The following is a 22,052-nucleotide window of genomic DNA, read 5'->3' as shown; positions in this document are numbered from 1 at the left end:
GGACTAAGTGTGAACCTGCCCCGGCATCTGTTCAGAGTGCAGGGGGAGATGGGGACACTCCTGGCTTTGCTTGCACACCTCTAGAGGCGGGATGCTCATCACCTTTTGAGGCTACCTTTTAAACTGCTGGATAGCTGCAGTTATTAGAATGGTCATTGTATTAATTTCCTAGGGCTGCCATAACAAAGTACCACAAACCCAGTGGATTAAAACAACAGAAACTTATTTTCTGAGTTCTAGAAGCTAGAAGTCTGACATCAAGGTGTTGGCAGGGCTCTGCTCCCTCTGGAGGTTCTAGGGATGGAAATTTCTTGCCTCTACCAGCTTTTGGTGGTTGTTTGGCATTGCTTGGCTTGTAGAAAAATCATTCCAGTCCTATGTCTATCTTCACAGGGCATTCTTCCCTGTTAGTGCGTCTGTGTCCAAAATTCCCTCCTTTCATAAAGACACCAGTCATTGGACAAGATCCTACCATAATCCAGCGTGACCTCATCTTAGCTAATTATGTCTGCAGTGGCTAATAACCCTGTTTCCAGATAAAGCCATGTTCTGAGGTTACAGGTGGACATGAATCTGGGACACAATTCAAACAGGACCTTCATTTTCCTTCTCCTGAACCCACCTCTGTGACCCTACCCCGGAGATTCTCCTTTGTCCAGCCGCAGCTCTGTCAGACTCCCAGCCTCTTGTCTGCTCTTCCAGGACACCTGTTGGTGTTGCAGACACGTTTCTGGCAAAGTGTCTTTCTTACCTCCCAGGGTTTGGCATTCCTCCCCCTGCTCTCCTTGTCTTTAGACATGGAACTCCCATTGCTCCACTCCAGGACACAGCCCAGGTCGCACCAATTACCAGCCGCCTTGATGTATAATACTATAAACCCCTTCACCTCATTATAGGAAATTTCTTTTGAATGGCCTTTAAAAACCATCTCATTACACAGGGAGAACTGTAATTATGTTGCACAAGAAGGAGGTTCTGGATGAGCTGGTGCCCAGCACTGTCAAAACCACCCGACAGGGTTCACCGCTGGCTGGTTTGGCCACTAGGAGCGAGCTCTTCCTCTCCCCTATTTAATCCTTTCTGGTCTCTTTTCTTCTGGGATCTGGGCACCCTTGTCTCCGTTGGTGGCCTCAGGGGTTAGAGCCTCCCAGGGAGGGAGCAGAGCTTCAGAGTGGCCAGGGCTGGGGGAGGCAGCCTTGGATGGGTGCCTTGTGCTCAGAGCCTCCGCCAGCCATTTTCAGGAGCTTCCCAGCTTTTCTCAAGCCTACCCTCCAGGAGGTTGATGGAACTTGCCTGGTGGTCCAAGAGAATCACAGTGAAATGGGACTCTCGGGGTCATTAGTGGGGCAGGACCCTGCCCTCAGCCATTCACCCAGTTCTCCCCAGCAGCATCCTGAGAAGGGGCTCCAGCCTTCCTGGGACCATATTCTTGGGATGAAGTTTTCTCCAACCGTTGGGGGATTTCTCCTGTGTCTGGCTAAAACCCCTTCTGCTGATGCTGACCTGATTTTAAGCCCCTCTCTTCCTGTCTGTGTGATGGTGGGCAAGTCACATGACCTTTCTGAGCTAAATTTGTTCATCTGCAGAGTGGTCAACACGGTTTCTGCCTAAGGGTGTGGTGAGATGGGCATGGCTGCCCATGTGGATGGCTTGGCATTGGTGTGTGTGGGGACTGAATCCTCATTGCTCCCCTCTTCAGAAGAGGCTGCATGGGGGCTTCTCTCTCTCTCCTCTGCTTAATGCCAGATGGGGTGGCCGCCCCGCTGACCTAAAGAGTGGCTCTGCCGCATCCCTCAGTGGTCCTGGTGCCGGAGGCTCTCCTCTCTCATACGCCTCCAGTCCAGGGGTGTGTGTGTGTGAGTTTGGGGGTGGTTTCAGGGATGCTTTCTTCCCTTTTCCTGGTCTCCCCTCCCAGCTGTGCCCAGGCCAGAGCTTTGGGCCCAGCCTGGGCCACTCCTGCCGCCTCACCCTGCCCTGAGGTCGGCACCATGTTGGAGGAGCTGCAGTGGGAAGAGAGGAGAGGCCATCAGGGTGCCCTTCACTGGAGATGCCCGCCCCCCATGGAGCTTTTGTGCCAGCCTGAACTTTTCAGTTCTCAGCTTTCTGGGAGTCTCCCGGGACCGCCTTGGTCCCCACTGACTACTTAGGTGGGCCACGGCTGGGAGATGGCAGCATGTGGAAATGTCACTGGCGTCCGTGGAGCCTGGCGCAGAGGCTCTCTGGGGAGGGGGGCTGCTGCGCCAGTGTTAGGACAGCTTTGAAGAGACCAAATTCCCTCCCCCCATAGGCCTGGTGATCAGGAGTGGGGAGGCAGAGCCTATGTGTGGAGGCTCCTGAGTCGCAGGGCAGGGCTCCTGGGGTTTAGTGACAGCTGCCGGAGACCCTCCCTGCACCCCTCGCCTAGCCTCTGTCACACTCTGCCTCTCAGCACGGACACCCTCCTCCAGGGCATCTGTCTGCAGGATCCCTAAGCCTTCCTAGGCTGGGCTAGGCGGCCCCCTCAGCGTCCTGGACTGCCACCACAGAGCGCTCCCTCCACGCGCTGGTGCGCCGCTCAGGACCTCGGGGGCCCCGAACAGGCAAGCGTGCAGGAGTATCACTGTGTGGTCCTCTCTGCCAGTAGTTGCCCAGGGAACAGAGCTGGGTTTATTCACTTTGGTACCCCCAGTGCCCAAGCAGTGCCTGGAGCCTCGTGCAGGTTTGCTCAGTGATTGAATGACAGGAGGGTTGGACCTTGTAGCTAGGTCTCCTTCATCAGACCAGCGTATCCTGGGGGCAGGGGTCCTGCCTGCCTCTGCTTCTCCTTTCAGAAGCACACAACTGGCTAAGGAGCAGGAGGAGCTGGACTCGCAGCACACACGTGGCCCTGCTTTCTGCCGGCACTCCACCTTACTCACCGGGTCTCCACCCTGTCTCCCAGGGGTGCCGACCTCCACCTCCAGGAGCAGGATGGGAGCAGAGGGCTGCCTCTGTAGGAGCTCCTGGGCCCAGGGCTTCCTGTGTGAAGTGGGACTTGATCAAGATGAGATCTGGAGAGAGAGATGAGGAAGAAGGAAGATGCAAAAGTGTGACTGGACGGCCTGCTGGCAGGAAGACGGGAATCTGAATTTGGGGCAGGACCCATGTGGGAGGATGTTGAAGGGGTCAAGGAGATGCCTGGACCCCAGATGCTGGGCACAGATGCTGTTTACTCCCTGCCCTGCCAGCACTTCTAGGAGAGGTCATATCGATCCAATTCCATGATTTGAGTTCTGAGAACCCTGTGTGTGAGACCCAATCATACACGGCCACTCCTCGCCTCGAACCCAGGTCAAGTTGTCCTGGGCCTGGTTGCTGCAGGGGGTGTGCCCCACGGAGAGCTGACCTGGCTGAGGCTGCTGTGGGTGGCACCAGGCTCAGGGACCTGCCAGAGCCCAACACCGAGAAGGCACAGACAGAGGGACGAGCTTGGATTATTTTTTCGTCTCTCTCTTTCCTGAAGCATCAGATGTGGGCACATGCCCGCCCACTGCTTGCTGCCCGCTGGGATGGTTTGCTGTGAGAATGCCCAGCCCCTGGCACAGTCTCAGCAGCCGCAGGTCCTGCCCTGCTCTGCCCCTCACTGCGCTGTTCCCTGCAGGGGATCTACATGGTGTCTTGGCATAGCTGCAGCCATGGGCACTAGCCAGGGAGGCAGAATCCTGCCTTTCTGGGTGTCTGTGCCTGCCAAGTCCTCTTCTGAGACTCCAGATATGGCTTTTGGAACTGACTGAGGAAGCTGGGAGGGTGGACTCTCTGATCAGCTCTGGGGTGATGGACCTCAGGGGAGATGCCTGTTTATTGGGCATCTAACTAGGCCCAGACTCTGGGTGTACAGGGCTGAGCAAGTCAGCTCTGGCTCCTTCCCTTGTGAAGCTCACAGCTTTTGTTGGGGTGGGGACAGATAATAAACAAGTAAACAAAGACATAGATGTATAATTGCAAATTGTGACAAGTGGTACAAGGGAATAATAGAGAATGCAAAGGTGGGGAAGGCTCCAGGCTCCCTGAGACAGGGTAATCTGGGAGGGCTTCTTTAGGAGGTGTCTCATCCTATAATTGGATGGAAGAAGAGGAGGGGGCTGTGTGCAAGGAGCGGGGAAGAGCATTTCACGCTGGCGGGAGGTGGGGGGGGGGCTTGGTGTGTTGAGAAGCTGGGAAGAAACTTATGGGGTAGGAGAAAGAAAGCTGGAGGAGCTCAAGGCAGGTGGGCAGGGGTGGGTCAGCAGAGTCTGTGGACCATGGCCAGGAGGGTGGGTAGGTTTTGTTCTAAGAGAAAGTGGAAGCTGTTGGAAGGTTTTAAGCAGGAAAAGGACATAATCTAATTTACTGGCTGCCAGCAGATGGGGAGCAGAGTGGAGAGGCACAAGAGCAAAGGGTGGCAGCCCAGCAGACAGTGATGGGCTTGGTCTGGGATGGAGGTGCAGAGAGGAGTTTGGATTGGAGATACGCTGAGCACTCGTGCTGGCTGGGATGGAGTGGGAGTTGGGGAGGAGTCGCAGGGGCTCCCACGTTTCTGGAATGCACAGCTGGGTGAATGGTGGAGACATTCACAAAGGCAATAGCTTAAGCCTAGAGAGAGCAGACTTGGAGGAAGATGAAGGATGAGGGGTTTGTGGGACATCCTGAGGGAGATGGCAAGGATGTCAGGATCGTCGTGGTACCAGCCCGGTGACTGGCATCTTATCATCCCCATTTTATAGATGAGTGATCTGAAACTCAGAAAGCCACACAGCTGATAGTACTCAGAGCCAGGATAGGAACCCAGAGCCACCACCTCTAGAGCAGGCCCCCACCCTTGCCTAGTCTTGAGTTTGAGAAGGGCAGTGCTTTACCCAAAAGGATGAGTCAGCCTGGGTGGGCAGGTCGTCTCCCCGCACTGCCACCTCGGTCTTCCCCCGGGGCCAGGTCTGTGTTCAGATGCACACTCTCGCCTAGTGTCACACTGTAGTGTTGTGGGCCAGGAGGCCTCAGCTGCCCTGGGAAGGGTGGGGGCAACTCACCCCTGTGGCCCCATTATGCCAGGGAGGATCTGGAAAAGTTCTTCAATTGTTCAGCCTGAGAAGATGTCCAAAATTAGCCTCAAGTTGGGGCTTTCTGAGGACAGAGGAGCCCAGGACAGGGTGGCTCCGTGATGCTTCGCCACCTCCTGCTGCCCGCTTGGATGTGGTAGGGGACTTGGGGTTTGCCTGACCCCCATCTGCTGGGGCCCCTCCTCTGATGGCTGGGTGGGGGGGGTGGGCACTGAGAGAAGGGAAGCCCTTTGGCAGCCAGAGGGCCGGGTAAAAAATGTGCTGGTCCAGGATGGAAATCTTGGGGTTGCCATTCACCTCCAGTGACCTCAGCTTCCCCACCTGGACAGGGAGCCCAGTGAGTGGGTAAGACCAGGAGCCTTTTGCCACAAGCATCACAGGATCTCCACCATCTGAGATCAGTGGCAAAACATACCAAGGGCTTGGGTTATGGGGCTGTGGTCAGGGGACAAAACTGGTCAGGGGGCCTAGAAAACATGGCCAGGGTGATGGAAGCAGGTCTGGGGTATGTGGGAGTGCATCTTTAGACCGAAACCAGTGGCATAGGGCAAAGGGGTGAGGAGGGTGTGAGCAGAGGGGCAAAAGGCCAGGGACACACACTGAGCCCACAGGCTCCTGCCCCCTCCCCACTGGGGATGAGCCAATTCATTCAATGGAAGATTACTAGCAGCTTTTCTACAAGAAGATGGGAGTCTGATAGCCCTCCCTAGAGCCAACTATGACACTGGTCTCTGGTGGTGACTGCCTGCAGTGGCTGGTGACTGGTTCAAGGCTCAGCATAACCAGGATTGGGACCCAGTGTGTGTCCAGAGTCAGGACTCAGATTGATTCTCTGGGGAGAACCCTGCTGGGGTGGGTTTGGTACCCACCTTATCCACACTTCCTCTGAGCTCTCAGCGCTCATCTTCCCCATGGGGCATGTTATTTACGTGTCCACAGCTGATGTCACCCACTCTTTGGTATGAAAAAATACAAAACCCTGGCCAGGAATCTGATCACGGTTCCTCCAGAACTTGCCACTACTGGATGCTACATGGTGTGATTATTCCTCCACTTTGTAGATTAGAAAAGTGGAACTCAAAGAGGTAAAGCAACTTTCTGGGGTCAGCCAGCTAGTTAAGTGGCAGAGCCAGGATAGAACTCTTTGTTCTTTCCTCCGTTTCCCTCAGCATCCCTTCCTGGTCCAGAGAAGGGGCCTCAGCATAGCTCTTCCTACCCAGGCCTCCCATAGAATCTTATTCTCTTTTCCATCTAGATTGGGGGTATAAGTTCAGCCTTCCTCAGGCTGGAGCTCCCTGGATAAGTCAGTTGGGCCTGAGGATAAATGAGGGGACCCTTCTCCAAGGTCCAAGGCATGTGGGCAGGCCTGCCCTCATTGGGCCTGGGAATGGGTAGCATCTGTCTGCGGGGTCCCCTAAAGACCAAGGGTTTGACTTTGGTTTTTGTTGGAGGATAAAGGAGTTTGGCAATCCCAGTGGAGGCATTTGGGCATCATAGTCCTGGATTTGAGAGCTTTAGAGGGTCCTTCCCAGCACCTCTGACATCACTCCTACAGGCATTTTCCTCTTGTCCTTCCAGGAAGTGGTGCAGAGAGGGCCACCTCACCTCTTGTATGCCTGGATACTTCATGCTGCAGGCCAGAGAGGAGAAGACACTTGTACTAAGTAATAGTATGTTAGTAGAGAAGAGGGACCAGAACCCCAGACCCCACCTCCACTGTCAATATTCCTAGGTGTTTCTGCTTTCAGGCTCAAAGCCACTGTGGATACTGAACACTCATGAGCCCACAAAGGCATCAATTCTAATAGTGGAACTCCGAGCACCGTACCAGCTGTTCTTTTGGGCTTCTCTGACCCATCTACTAGCCTCAGACTTTTCTCACTGATATTAATCCACCTATTTATGAATCATTTGGAATATTTAATGGGGAGAAGTGGTCCATAACTTGAATGAGGTCCCAGGAGGGTATTTAAGGGGGTGTCAGCAGGTAGTCACACTGTCATGGGGGTAGCAGCTCCTTGCATGGCTTATCTGCACTCTCTGTGTAAATCACAGTAGGTTTATGAGATGGACAGGATCAGCGCTTTTCCCAGCTGGGGAATCTGAAACTCAATGAATGAAGTAAAATGATGACCCTAGAGTTATTCAGCCAATTCTCACCCACATCCGATCCAAAACCAGTGGATTTCCACGAGTCCCCTCTGTGTGCCCAGACTGTGGCAGAGAAAGGAGAGAGGGAGATAGTTCCTTGCCCTCAGGTTGCTGCTGAGAGAATGAGATTTAAGTCAGAGAAGTAAAAGGTAGCAAAAACTACTGACCTAGGTCCCAGTGCTGTGTGCACAGATCACAGCCATGCCAGGAGCCCAGGAGAGTTCAGTGCAGCTGGAGCAGTAAAGGAAAGCTAGGTGAAGTTTATATAGGATGAGGGAGTTGGGAAAAGCAGGCAGGCATATCTAAGAGTATGTGTGTGTGTGAGAGGTGGGGGTGACCGGGTGGTGGCCGGGAAGGCAGTGGCTGGGAGCTGTCCAGAGTGCTGAACAAAACAGCACTCGTAGGGCCTGTCTGAACTCTTCCTGGAGGCTCGAAGTGTCCTTTCTCTTGTGTGAGCCTCAGTGTGCTCCCCTAGACAATGTGAGTGCCGATATCTATGGCATGGCCTTGTTGAGAGGGTAAAGGTAGACCACAGAGGATTATGTTGAGCATGGAGCCTGCGTCTAGTCGATACGGGCATTGGAAGGGGTTACTTGTCTAGGGTGTTTCCACTCCCCTTCCGTGTCCCCCAGCCTTCAGGCCTGGGCATCTTACAGATGGGGCAACTGGGGAGTAGAGCGGGAAAGACACGTGTGCCAAGAAGCACAGTATGTCAATAAAAGAGTGGGGCCAGAACCTCAGAGCCCTACTACCCACTGCCGGTATTCTTAGATGGTGTCTCTCCCTGGTTCAAAGTCTATGGAAACCAAACACCTCTGGGAACTCAGAGGAATTATGGTCTAATAGTGGGAGTCTAGGCACCATGAGACCTATTCCCTTGGGCCTTCCTGACCACCCCCTCCCATCCCCTGCTACTAGCCTTAGTCCACAGGTGGTCTTGTTCTATCTTTGGGCTGAGTTTCATCTCTCCTTAACCATGCCCTTTGCCTCCTACCTCAGCCTCATTAAAAAGTCCTTCTCAAGCCCTTTTGGCAACATCAGGCCACCAGGGAGATGGATGCTTTCAGGCAGGGTTGGGGTGAGGCAGAGAGCTGCTGGAAGCCACCATGAGAGGTTTCCTTCACCATCCCCTGCCTCTTAGTTCCTCATCTTCTCAAACTGCCAGACCATCTGAGTCCTGGTTGTGGACAGCTTGAAGCCACTGGGAGGGGAGCCAGGAAGACTTCACCCCTCAAAGGCCTCTCCCAGGCCTACTGATTGTGCTTGAGACACCCTCCGACTTCAGCCCCATGAGCTTTTTAGCCCTTGGCATCCCGTTGTTTGTTGGAAACAGTCCCAGGTATGAGTACCAGCTTGGCCATTCCCATCTGTGACCTTGGGCAGGGGACATCATCTCTCAGAACCTGTTTTCTCATCACATGGGATCAATAATACCTACTGCCTAGCATAGTTGTGGTTTCCCCACCCTGCTTCTTGAGAGCCAGAGGACTTCTGGAAGCTGGCATGTGGGTGAGATTGGTCCTGTGGGAGATGGGTAGGCTGAAGGGGCAGGTGTAGGCCGTACTCAGCACCAGTGTTTTAAACACTGGGAGGGCCAAAATGAGCTGCTGCCATGGTCATTGTGTAACCTCTGACCTGGCTCTGGAAGTTTTCCTCCCCCACCCCCTTCCCCCACCCCACTCACTTGGAGTTATGCTGACAACATGGGGCAACTTGCAGACCTTGGCCACTAGTGACACCCATCTTGCCTACCGACCTCGCTGCAGCTGGCCCAAGGCTCAGACCTCAGTCAACCCTCCACCAGCTGGTCCAGCCAAAGGGACGCTAGGAAGGGGGAGGGCTTGGCTTCAGCTCCAGCTCAATTTCTCTGGGCACAAAGTGTTCACACAGAGCCTAGCACCAAGTGAGCACCCCAGATACTTAAGGCATTATTATTATTAGTAGTTACAATAGTAATAGTAAGAAGAGGAGGAGGAGTATATAGACCTGTTTCATAGAAAAGCCAGGTGAGACCCAGAGCAACTGAAAAGCCACCTCCTCTGTGAAGCCTTCCAGGTTCTGTCCCTCCTCCCAGAAGTGGCTCTTCTTTCCTTCTGACTTGTGTCAGTTTCTCTCCAATGCTCTTGGTTGGTTGGGTGAGGCCTGGCACACAGTGGGGTAGCTTCTGAAATGGGCAGGGTGAGTTGGAGGAGCAGCTCACAAGGCTGTGGGGGCCATGAGGAGGCCTGGGGCCCGGGGGGCCCACTTGCCCTGGGACCCTCCACTTGGGTGAACCCCATCCCCGCCGCCCTCACTGCCCCTCCCCTGGCCCCCTGCCTGCTGAATTATTAAGGAGTGCTAATGTGTGTGGCGACAGCAGGGGCCTCTGCCGCCCCAGCTACCTCGGCCTCTGCTGCGTCCTCACGTCTGCTCCCCGGGGCGTCGCCACGTCCTCCCACGATGTCCTGATTTCTCTCAGCCCCTTCCCCACTGCGTCCAGTGGGCAGAATTCTGACCTCATTCCACCGCTACCAGCTGGTTAGCTGTAAAGTTCAATAAAAGTGAACTGAGCAAAAGTGCGTGCGAGGCACTGCGGATGCTATGTGCGGACTAGAAGAGGCTCCACTACCAGGGACAGGAAGGGGCCACATCATCTGTGCGCACCTACTGTGTGTGCATCTGGGCACTGGGCAGTGCTCTCCTGACCTGGCTGGTCACTGAAAGGTGAGGTCCGCCTCAGTTTACCCATGAGGAGAGGAGCGCCCAGGGAAGTGGGGAACCTGCTGGCGACTGCTCAGAGTGGATGGGCTGGCTCAAGGAACTGAGAGGGAAGAGCCATTCCTGAGCTGATTCAGGGGCTCCCTTCAGTGGCAGGGAGAATCCGGAGGCATGTAGCCTGCTCTGGGCTTTTCCTGTGGCTGGGCCCTTGGGAGCCCACACCCCAGGGAGGTTCTCAGTCCCCTGGGGGCACAGGGCAGCCTGAGGCTACTGGGTTGGGCACCCACTAGGGCGGTCATGGGGCCTGCTTCTCCCTGCTAGGGTTCCCTGCCCTCTGTCCCTCCCCTAGAGCTCAGACATCTTAGAGGACCCAGCCAGGCTCCAGGTCCTACTGATGGGCCCACTCTGACCCCCCACCCCTACCTTCTGGCCCTGCCTGCGTGCCGCTTCCTCTCCTCGGGCGGGGCTGATGGCCTGGTCATTCCTCACCTGTGCCTCTGCCCCCCTGTCCCCAGCCTTTACCCACGGAGTTCAGCACCCTCCACCGTGAACTTCCCTCCTTCCCCTCACACTTTCTGGCTTCCCGCCCCTGCCTTGGAGGAAGAGGTGCTTTCACTCCAGACTGAGGCCCCTCCTGCCCATGATCCCCCTTCACCCACCACTGGGCTTCCCCTTTCCACAGCTCCTGCCTGGCACTGCTCCTCTTCCTTCCCCATCTCTGGAGGCTCTCTGGGTCTCCCAGCCCATGGGCATCTCCGGTCACTCCTGCAGTCTCTGGGGCTATAGCAGAGGCCCCATGGCCCCTCTCACTAATGGGGGCTGACAGCAGCCTGGACTTCCGCCCACTCCATGGGGCCATGGAACTTCCTGGGCAGCACTTCTGGGCCTCAGTTTCCTCTCTGTTGAGTGAGGCAGAACAATGCCTGGAACAAAGCAGGCATTCCGCAAGTTCTTGTTGAATGAATGAACTAAGGAACTGCTAACAGTAATCCCTGAACTGTCCCTCGGGCTTTCCAGGTGGCGCTAGTGATAAAGAATCCGCCTGCCAAAGCAGGAGACATAAGGGACGTGGGTTCGATCCCTGGGTTGGGAAGATCCCCTGGAGGAGAGCATGGCAACCCACTCCAGTATTCTTGTCTGGAGAATCCCATGGATAGAGGAGCCTGGCGGGCTACAGTCCATAGGGTTGCAAAGAGTTAGTTGCAACTTAGCACACACACACAATCTGTCCCCTCACCTGAAGGCTATGCAGATCAAAGTAACTAGTGGACTTAAAAGACTTTACAAAGTTGGACGCTGAGAAAGATTGAAGGCAGGAGAAGAAGGGGATGACAGAGATGCTTGGATGGCGTCACCGACTCAATGGACATGAGTTTGAGTAAACTCCGGGAGTTGGTGTTGGACAGGGAGGCCTGGCATGCTGCAGGCCACGGGGTCGCAAAGAGTTGGACACGACTGAGCGACTGAACTGAACTGAACTGAACTGGTCTGACAAAGTTGGACAGTGTTGTTTGGACATGAGTACCCATGATGCTCAGCGGTATGTCGCTGCTCCACACCCAGCTACTCGTTTGACCCTTTCCTCTCCCCGCACAGGTCAGCCATGCCCCTCTTGACCCCTCAGGCCCTTCCTGGCCTGAACACCTCCAGGGCCTCGGTACTGTGCCAGGAACCCAGTCCTAAGTCCCACCGCTATGCTTCTCTGACCTGGCCCAGCCCTGCCTTGTGCCCTGGCCAGCCTGCAGATGGTCTGGCTGCCATTGCAGACTCGTGTTCTGGAATTTCTGGCTTCCTGGCACGGCTTCGCTGGTGCCGAATGCGTTTCCACGAGTGACGCCCTTCCATGGACCCAGTCCATGCCTGATCCTGGCTTCCTCCAGCCCCAGTATGCACTTCTGAGCGGAGTCCTGAGTGCCAGTCGTGCGTGTGAGAGGGCTTGGGGAGGATGGGAAGGCGGAAATACTGTTTGGTTCAGAGGGAACCCCTGAAGCTGAAGGGCCCATGTGTGAACAACCACTGGAATCTGGCAGAGCCCAGAACCCCAGAAGGTGGGGTCCTGGCTGTAGGAGATACCCAAGGTTGGGGGCCAGGGAGGGTTTCCTGGCGGAGGAAGTGGTGCCCCGTGGAGGCCAGTGAGGATGAGGAGGGGATGAAGAGGTCCTCACAGTGGGCAGAATGGGGCGGAGGGGATGATGCCCTGCGGGGGCCAGTGACGATGAGGAGGAGGGGATGAAGAGGAGGTCCTCACCAGTGGGCAGAACGGCATGAGCAGAATTGTCCTGGGTGCCCACTTTGTGCCAGGCTGGGCGCCAGCTTCCTCCTCCCTATGGCACAGCCTTCGGGTGAGTATTATTAACTCCATCTAGCAGACAGGGAAACAGAGGTTCAGAGGGGCTCAGGGACTTGCCCACGGTCACCTGCTGTCACGGAGGCTTTGTCTGGCCTCGACCCTGTGTCTAGCATCTTTTCAGACTCCTTAGTGGAGGGAGAGTCTGGGGAGGAGGGGGTGGGGTGCTGGCACCCGCCACAAGCTTCGCATAGCTGGTGACTGTGACTTTCTCAGGAGGGGGTGTGGGATGGGGGTGGCTTTCCTAGCTGGACCTGTTCTTTCCTCCCCCCATCACCGTGGGAGAGCCCTCACGATGAGAGGTTCCCACCGCACCCCCCTCCCTGGAGAGGCCGGCAGTTTGCCTTTTCAGAGGATAATTCCCTATTATCCAGGGATATTTAGCCTAATAGAAGCCGACAGATCATTCAGGGCAGTAATGTACTCCGGTTTCCAGCGTTTAGTTTCCTCGGCCTGAACTCCCAGATTAAAGGCTCCTTGCCCGCGACTGCCCCACAACGATGCCTGTGACCTTGACTGCAATGCTGGGGTAGGTTTCTCCCACCCTCCTTCCCTCTCCCTCCTTTGCTGGCTTCCTGCTCCCTCCCTTTCTCTCTCTCTTAAAAAAAAAAAACAAAAAACAAAAAAAAAAGCAGGAGGGGTAATTTTCTTCTTAAATATTCAGTTGAGAGGCTGTTGCTAAACCCTGCATGCTCTGGGGACAGACCAATTGTGCTCGGCTGCCAGTGGGACTTGGGGACACCTGGCTAGCCCAGAATGCTCCTCCAGACATGTGGGGCCGGCAGGAATGCTGTACCTGCTGGGCTGTTGGGGCCGTTGGACCCTCCAGCCTGGCAGGGGCAGACAGAAGCTGGGCTGAGGGCCTTGCCCAGGGACAGAACTGGCTCCTTTCTTTCTCTGCCCACCTCCTTTCTCTGCCCAGACCCAGGGATCTGACCTGACACCCTCACTGATGGGGTACTCCCAGGACGGGAAGTTTCTTCTGCTCCTTGGACCTGGGCATCCTGTGGAGGACCTAGGGAAGACTAGTAGCTAAATTGGAGGAGCAGATGGCTGTGGGGGTGGCACTTGGGGGCCTTTCATTGATCAAGATGGGGGCTTCTGTAGTTGCCTCCTTCTGGCCCCTGCAGGGTCCACTTGTCAGTTCGTCTGTCCCAGCTGATCTCTGTCTTTTGTCTTTTTATCTTGTCTTCTCTCTCTGCCCCCACTGCTCCCCCTTTCATCTGCTCACCAGGCTGCCTATTTGAGTTTCCTTGCACTTCTGTGGAGGCAGCAGGGAGCCTGGGAAAGCACAGGGTATTTAGAACCAGCCAGTCCTGGATTCAAATCCTGGCTCTAGAACTTACAGGCTGTTTCTGTTCAATTTAGTATTTTGAATTTGAGCAAATTCTTAATCTCTCTGAGCCTTCATTCCATCACCTGTAAAGTGAGATGCTGCTCCTTGGCTCACAGGAATACCCTGGGGTTTGATGTATGATGTGGCATGGGTGGTACTGGAGGTGGCAGCTTTCCTGCCTTGGTGGTCCCAGTCTCCCCACTCCCTGACACTGTCACGTCTCCTGCCCAGATGCCCTCTCTCTGACCCTCTGGCTTGGAAAAGGGAAGGTGTTCTGGTGGGATACCTGGTAAGGTGGGCTCTAGTTCTCCCCAGTCTCAAGCTTCCTGTGTAGGTGTGAGGTGAAGAATAAGGCTGAGCAGGAGGGACCCTTCCCCTTGAGTTCATTTCCTGGGCAAAGCCCGGTGTCTGGTCCTTGATCTGGTCTGAAGGAACCAACCTAAGGGGCTGTGGCAGGACCACAGGGGAATGAGAGGAAAGTGGCGGGGAGCAGGACACGTGTAACCTGGGAGAAGACACCTTCTGGGCTAGGACTCCCTTCCAAGGTTTCTTGTGGGGGTGCAGAAAGAGAGCCTCTAACCTTCAGGGATAGGGAGTCTTGACAAATGGACAGGAGCCCTGGTTGGAGGGCAGATTTCTGCTCCCTCCTCTGCAGCAGGAGTGGTGGGATGACCACTGGAATTCAGAGGGGAAGGCTCCTCGGTGTGGGGCTAATGTGCTATTGGACCTCAGGCTGGTCTTATTCCCTCTCTGGGCCTCAGTGTTCACATCTGCTAAATGGGGTTAATCATCCTTTGTGCCTCTGGGATGGGCAGAAGATCGAGTTAGAGAACAGATAGGAAGGTTGGTGATCTATAACGTAGTAATAATAATAATAACCACTATTATTCTGGGCATTATCTGGCCTTCCCTTCACTCTCTGTAACACCCTCTTTGATCCACATAATCTAGTCCTGATTCACATGTGAGTAGAATTAAAGAACCCCATGGCTGAAAGCAACCCCCACATTTAGTGCAAATCCCTACCCAGCATATATATTCTCCAGACCTCTGCTTGCATGCCCCCAGGGACAGGGAGCTCACTACTCTTCATGCTGAAAAGCAATCTCTCTTCCTCGAATCTTTCCTCACTGGGCCTAGCTCTACTCTTTGGGCCCATAAATGCCAATGCCAGGGACCTGAAGTCCTGAGCAGGCCCTCGAGGCTTCCCCAGGGAACATGGGGTTCAGACCCACCTCTTCCTGTCAAGCCCCTGTGAACAGACCTCACTTTATCCAAAATCATCTAGACAGATACATCAAGGATGAAGCATGGCTGCAGCATCTCCAGAGTTGGAGTGATTGGCTTACCCAGCCCTCGCGTGCCATCAGGATCCACAGAAGCCACAGCTCCCTGGCCACTCTTAGAGCTACTCACAGAACTCAGCCAGGGCCTAGTAACCCTCTCTTGTACACTTTGGCCCCTTCCTGGGTAAATGGAGGTCTTTGGACAGGGGATCCTGACTCCCTAATTGACCCTTCCAGGCTGGACCTCCTTTCAAAGTTCCATCCTAGTCTCTGAAGTTGAAAGTCACTTAGTTGTGTCTGACTCTTTGTGAGTAGGACTGTAGGCCGCCTGACTCCTCTGTCCATGGGAATCTCCAGGCAAGAATACTGGAGTGAGTTGCCATTCCCTTCTCCAGGGGATTTTCCCGACCCTGGGATCAAACCCAGGTCTCCTGCCTTGCAGGCAGATTCTTTACCAAGTGAGCCAATGGGGGAGCCCACATTCTAGTCTCTAGTTTCTGCCAAAAAAGGTTGTTCCAGAAAGGGCCAAGGACCAACCCTGCTGATGCCAGTGAGATTCCATCCCAGGGGCCAGTCCGCCTTTCTCCCACTTTCTTGGATGTGGTTATATAGCTAACCACTGAGAAGCCCAGGCCATAGTTTTCTGTCTCATCAACAAGGATGTACGAGGGCCTCACTTGTGGCTGGCTGGAGTGTGTGTCACTCTTTTGAGCAGCCAAGAGAGGATATGCAGTTTTCCCACAAGACTCTTTGGTCATGAAATTCTGACACTTACCATTGGCTTTCCTGGCATTCTCGGCAACACTTCCAGAATCTTGATTGGAATAGATGTAAGTTTGCCTGTCTAAGCTTAAATTGACTTCTTTAGCCCTTTTTTAAACAAAAGGGGAAAGGTGCTAATAGTTATAAATGTCAGTTCTTGACATTTATCACTTCACTGAGTCTTCATCACAACGTTGAGTGGGAGGATTGTGGGATCTGAGCCTTGAGAAGCAAAGGAACTTTCCCGGGGTCCCATAGTGAGCTAGGATGAAGCCGAGACTCAAATCCTGGATGGTCTCACCTTCAAACTCATGCTTTCCCCAGATGCTGCGCCCTGCCTCCCCAGTCCCACGCCCCATGCTAGAACTTCTCGGGTTCAGCCAGCACGTTCTTTAACAAGCACGTGCTGGGGGCCTGCTCTGAACCAGCCCCTCTATACCCTCCCCTGTCCTTCCCTGTCCTGTCTTTTTGGACAATCTTGTCTCCTGCCAGCCTGAGGGTGGGACCCAATCTCTTTCCTGCCCTGTGTGCTACATGCAGGACCAGAGAACACAGCGGGGGCTTGAAAAGAAAGATGCACCCTGGGGGGTGTGAGACTCAGTGTGTGGGGGGTGGCGGTCTTCATGGTGGCTCATCTGCTGTTATTTTTTAACAGTTATTTAAAATTTTTTCGTGGGGGGTCTGGTGGTAAAAGCAGTTCGTGTCCATGGTAGAAGATCTAGGAGTCATCCTTGATTCCTTTTTCTTACCCCCACCTCCTCACATCCAACTCATCAACCAACTGCTGATGAGCTGTGTTTGCAACAGCATATATCCTCAATCTGTCTAGTCCCTCCCTCACCCTGGCCCAAGGCACATCTCCCTGTCTTGGGCAACTGCCAGAGCCAGCCCACAGGTCCCCTGCTCCTGGGCCTGCTCCTCTTCAATCCAGTCTCCAGTCAGCAGCCCAAAGGAACTTTTCACAATGAGTAAGACGTCCCAGCACTTCCGAGGTGACTGTTCATTGCACTAGGGATGAAGACCGAAGCTTTACCTTGGCCTTCAGGGCCCAGCCTCCCTCTGTGGCCTCCTTTCCACAGTTGCCCCACCTCTGCCCATCTCATTCCAGGGGCCAAATGGCTTGTGGCTCCTCAGAAACACCAGTCTTCTTCCCCACTCTGTTCGTCGCCCTGCTTCTGTTGCTCTAGGTTGACTGAGTTCTTATTGTCCACGTGTAAATTCAGATGTGGCCTCTGCAGAAAGGCCTCCTCGGATCCTCCCGCTCGAGGGACCCTTGAGCCCCATCCCAGGCGCTCTCCCTCACGTGCCCAGGCTCATCTTCATCACACTTGTCAGTCTTTGGAATTATCTTATTTCTTTATTTGCTTATCATCTGTATCCCCATCCCTGTGAGGGGCACCCCAATTAATCTCCAGCACCTATAATATAGTTGGTACATAGTAAGTGCTCGTAAGTATTTGGTGACAGAATGAAAAATAACAGAAAAATGTACAGGAGAAATAGAAATACAACTGTGGATATGGTAGCAGTTAGTAATGTAATCATCATTGTGTGTGTGTGTATAAGCTGAGTATCACCTGATATTTTAATTATACGCACATGTGGGAGACACACAGGGCTTCCCAGGTGGCGCTAGTGGTAATGAACCCGCCTGCCAATACAGGAGACTTAAGAGAAAAGGGTTCGATCCCTGGGTGGGGAAAATGCCCTGGAGGAGAGCATGGCAACCCACTCCAGTGTTCTTGCCTGGAGAATCCATGGACAGAGAAGCCTGGCAGGCTACAGTCCACAGGGTGGCAAAGAGTAGGACACGACTGAAGCGACTTAGCAAACACGGGAGACACGTGTACGTGTGGGTTGTATGCACGCATAGGCATGTGCACACATACATTTCTCTGTTCAGTAGCAGTGTGACCTCCGATGAGGTCTTTTACCTTTTGGGTGGCTCGGTTGTTCCACTTGTGGATGGAGCTGCCTGGGGCTGGAGGCAGAAGCCTGGATGTCTTGGCCTTTTGAGGTCAGCCCTGGCCAGCGACAGTAGAGCTGCAGGCAGCTCGGGCTCTGAAGTCTGTCTGCTGGCCTGCTGTGTTGTGCTGAGGGCTCCGGGAGGTGTTTATTGAAGTCCACCTGCACACAAGGCTGCTCCTCGCTGCCCTCTGAGGTGAGGATCTCACCCAGGCAGGAGGGAGGAGTCCGGGGTCAGGAAATTGGCACGAAAGCCTGGAGACATGAGCTTGGCTGCCAGGGGCTGGCTTGCGTTCACAGTCTCTTGGATGTATTGGTAGTTTTAATTTTGAATAAGTTTTCATTTTTGTGTTTGTGCTTGTTTTGTAAAGAATTTTTGATACAATATTTTATTCCTTTTTTCTTTCAATTGCTACAAAAAAGCATTTCCATGCAATTAGAAAGGGAGGACATACATGCACATACACATGTGCTTGCATAAATACGCCTATGTTTCTACTGCTCCAAGTCAACAGCTCTTCCCTCCCTGTCACCTTGCCCTTCTCCTGTGAAGACAACACTGAAACCTTGTAGACCATGTTGGAAGTAGAAGTGACCCTTGACCTCTGTGCCCTAGTTTCCTGATTTAAAAAAAAAATGAGTATCAATTGCTCCCTCTTACAGCTATTGTAGAGATCACATGAGCCCACATTTGTAAGGCACTTAGAATGTATCTGTTAAACAAGATGAGTTAATACATAAAAAGGAGAGGTCAAAAGTTAACATCCCCATCATGGCACAAAGAAACAGCTGTGGAAGTCTGTCCTTAGAGTCAGAAATCAAAGAGTTCAAGCCCTATTCTAGCCCTCCCTCCCCATGTCACCAGGGCTGTGGGTGGCTTATTGAAGCCTCAGCTCCTCCATCTCTAGAATGGGTGTGAACTCTGGATGTCATTATGCTTCAGTGCAGGCTGGGATAACAGATATAAGTGGGCTCAGTGAGCACAGAGCCCTGTACACCACTGCAACCCTGCCCTACCCTCATCCATTTTCTGTTTTCTTGTTCAATATTGTTAGGTGAACATTGCTCTGTGCTGCTACAAGTCTCTGTGTTTATCACTTTTAATGGTTGTATAATATTCCATCAAACAGCAGTGTCATGATGCACTTCGTTATCTGTATTGTGGGATGTTTAGGCAGCTTCCAGCATTTTGTTGTTATTAATAACCCTGCAGTGACCAGCTGTGTGCCCAGGGCACTTCCTCTCTGATGAATGATTTCCCCAGCAATATTCTTTGGGGCTGCTTGACTAGGGGCCTGAGGGATTGGCCAGCAGCAGTGGCTGGGAGAGATGATCCCTTCAAAGGTGGCCTGATACCCTGTCCTGGGAGCAGTAGCATGGTTAATGGGATAGCAAGACACTGTGTGTGACGGTGCTGATCAGGACGGGAGAACATGAGCCCAACATGGGAAGGTCAGTGGGTGCTATTGAGAGTTGGGGCTAGGAGTCCGAAGAGTTAGGTTCTAGATTTTGCCTTTGCCACTCTCTATGTGACCTTGGACAAATCCTATCTCCTCTCTGGACCTCAGTTTTCTCTGGGTACTGTGACCAGGGGGGGTTCCTCAATGGCTCAGAGGGAAAAAATCTGCCTGCAATGCAGCAGCCGCAGGGGACACGGGTTCTACCCCTGGGTTGGGAAGATCCCCTGGGTTAGGAAATGGCAACCCGCTCCCGTATTCTTACCTGGAAAATTCCATGGACAGAAGAGCTGGGCAGGCTATAGTCCATGGGGTCACAAAGAGTCCAACACCACTGAGCACGCATAGCACTGGGGCCAGGGGCTAGGCAAGGGTTGGTCCAGAGCTGTATTATTGAATATGGTAGCAACTAGCCACATGTGACTATTTAGATTTAAATATAAATGAATAAAAGAAAAGACAAAAATCAGATTCTTAGTGTCTTTATCCTCATTTCAACATCCACATGTGGCTAGCAGCTATCATATCAGGCAGCACAGGTATCAAACACACCCATCATTGCAGAAAGCTCAATTCCACTGCACTGGTCTAGAGACGTTTCTGGAGACCCAGTCAACTGAGTGTTCTGTGACGCAGGATCTCAGTCGTTGTGCCTTTTTTATGGAGCCAAGAAGCAAGCCAGTATCCCTTAGATCAGAGGACTCATGAAGGGATAAAGAGGCTTAGTGACTTTCCAACAGCCAGGACCTCAGGCAATGTCCTGAGTCTGAAATGTCTCCACCCTTTGTCCCTCCCCAAAGGTGCCACTTGGCCTCAGAGAAGCTGGGGAAGACTGTGTTTATCACCCCCTTGAGGGGTGGCCCCCCCAAAGCTGGGTCAGTGCCCAAAGGAGGTATATGTGAAGGCAGAGTAGACGGTTTCCTGCTTCTTCAGATGTGAAGGCGCTCAGAGGTGTTACATTGCTCTCTGCCCATGCCTGGAACACCATTCATTCCCTTGGGTTGAGCACTGCCCTCTCTAGGATTCTTTTAGAAGTCCAGTGTGCCAAGTCGCTTCAATCTGACTCTTCAATCAGACTCGCAGTGTCTGACTCTTTGTGACCCCATGAACTGTAGCCCACCAGGCTCCTCTGTCCATGGGATACTCCAGGCAAGAATACTGGAGTGGATTGCCATGCCCTCTTCCAGGGGATCTTCCTGACCCAGGGATTGAACCTGGGTCTCCTGCATTGCAGGCAGATTCTTTACCATCTGAACCAACAGGGAAGCCACTTAGAAGTCCAGACCAGCGATCAAAGAAGATAGCTGCCTCACTCACCTTTGTCCTGTTCTGGCCACCTCAGGCCCTGGGCCCGGTTCTGGACACTCACTGGAAGAGGAACTGTGAGAAATGAGTCCACAGTCCCGAGGGGGACGCTCCCCTGCCCTCCGCCTGCCACCAGGCACATACAGTCTGGCAATAGCACATGGATTCCAGCCATGCCTGCACACCCCTCCCCCATCCTCCCTTCTCTTCAGAGGGAAGGGCTCCTACAGATGCTCTTCTGCAGCCTGGAGGTACTGCGGGTGAGGGCGCAGTAAAGGGGTAAGTGACGTAGAAGAGGTGAGGAAGTGAAGACAGACTTGGCAGACTCTGGCCTCACCTTGGGAAAGGTGTGACCACTGTCTGCCTGATGCCCTGTGCCCCTGTGTCCCCCATGTGAACCATACTGCTCATTCTTGTTTTTCCTCTTTTCTAGGGACTCCACAGCCATGGCCTGGTTGCGTTGAGACTGCCTCCTGCAAGCATTTCAGGGCTCTGTCCCTGCCCAGCTCCTGGACCCACTCCCCAGCCTATTCCTCACCCCAGCCTGCACTGAAGCAACTCCTCAAGCTTCAGGACTCAGTGGGGCACAGTGGCAGTCACGGTAGGTGGCACACCCACCCTGTCCATTCCCTGGCTCCTTCTCCATCTCTGGAACTGGAAGGATACCTTTCTGAACACTGTGTCTGTGAGGATCCCTTTGGTTTCAAGTAACAAAAATCTTATTCCAATAAAATGAGATTATCAACTCATGAAACTGAAGTGTCTGGGGGTAAGTTGGGCTTCAGGCAGGGCTTGATCCAGTCGCTTCAACGATGTGACCGGGAGCTGTTTTCTGTCTATAATTCTCTGCTTCTCTTTTTTTGGTGATGGCTCCACTCCTAGTATCTTTTCACATGATGTGATCATAAGATGTGTCAGCAATTTCTGGGGCTACTGGCTACCAGGTTGAAATCTGGGGTCTTGGCTAGAGATAAAGCCTGCTTTTCTGATAGAACAAATAAAAGTCCTGGAGTTAGGACTTGGGATTTGTAGTCCCAAGTGACTATAAATCTCTTGGGCCCTATTGGCAGGGTTAAGATAATCCTGATCCTTTAATTGCATACACAGGAAATGAGGATGGACTGGGGTAAGGGTCTGTCCTTCCCCAACCATGTGACCAGCAATGAGAAAGAAGCTTCTTTTGAGCTTCTCAAAGGAAGCTCAGAGTCCTGCTGGCAGGAAGGAGATGCCTCTGACTGGGGAAGGCAAATAATAAATGATTACTAAAGATGGAGTCTGCCCCATCCTCTTTTTCAAGGCCTAGTTTAGATCCCTCCTGCTCTAGAAAACTTTTGCTGACTGCTTTCGCCAATGGTCATTTCCTTTAGTTCATGCTCAAGCTTCACCCTTTTTATAGATGGAAAGACCAAGGTCTGGTGTGCATTTCCTTATGAATACTCTGTTGGTTATGACCTTAGTGCTGAAATGTGTTGCTCTCTTTGTCTTGGCTGCTAGGAAGCTCATAGCTGGTTTGTGGCCCCTTTCTGATAAGTGCTAGGGTTGCTGGGGCATGTAGTTGCTCAGCAGCCTTGCCTTTGGCTTCCTCTTCTTTTCTCGCACATCTTTCCCTTGTTCTGATTTCTTCTGTTATTTTTCAGCTTGTGCTGTTCTTAGCAACCTCAAACTCTTTTAGAAGGAGGTGGGGTATAAATAACC

The 22,052-nt window shown here is 53.2% G+C and overlaps 1 protein-coding gene across 2 annotated transcripts in view; it reads left to right on the top strand.

Moving 5' to 3' along the window:
• LINGO1 (leucine rich repeat and Ig domain containing 1) overlaps positions 1 to 22,052 on the top strand; it is a 212,161-nt gene that overhangs the window by 108,011 nt on the left and 82,098 nt on the right. Inside the window, exon 3 of one of the 2 annotated variants that reach the window (XM_043922158.1) lies at positions 20,791 to 20,958. The gene's annotated coding sequence lies outside the window, so the exon portion shown is untranslated. Of the gene's footprint in view, positions 1 to 20,790; positions 20,959 to 22,052 lie in introns of those variants that run through there. The other variant, XM_043922157.1, reaches the window with a different exon arrangement.

The sequence above is a fragment of the Cervus elaphus genome, chromosome 13 (genome assembly GCF_910594005.1).
Source record: "Cervus elaphus chromosome 13, mCerEla1.1, whole genome shotgun sequence".
Taxonomy (NCBI): domain Eukaryota; kingdom Metazoa; phylum Chordata; class Mammalia; order Artiodactyla; family Cervidae; genus Cervus; species Cervus elaphus.
The sequence above is the reverse complement of the archived record's forward strand: the minus strand, read 5'-3'. Positions and strand labels throughout refer to the sequence as shown.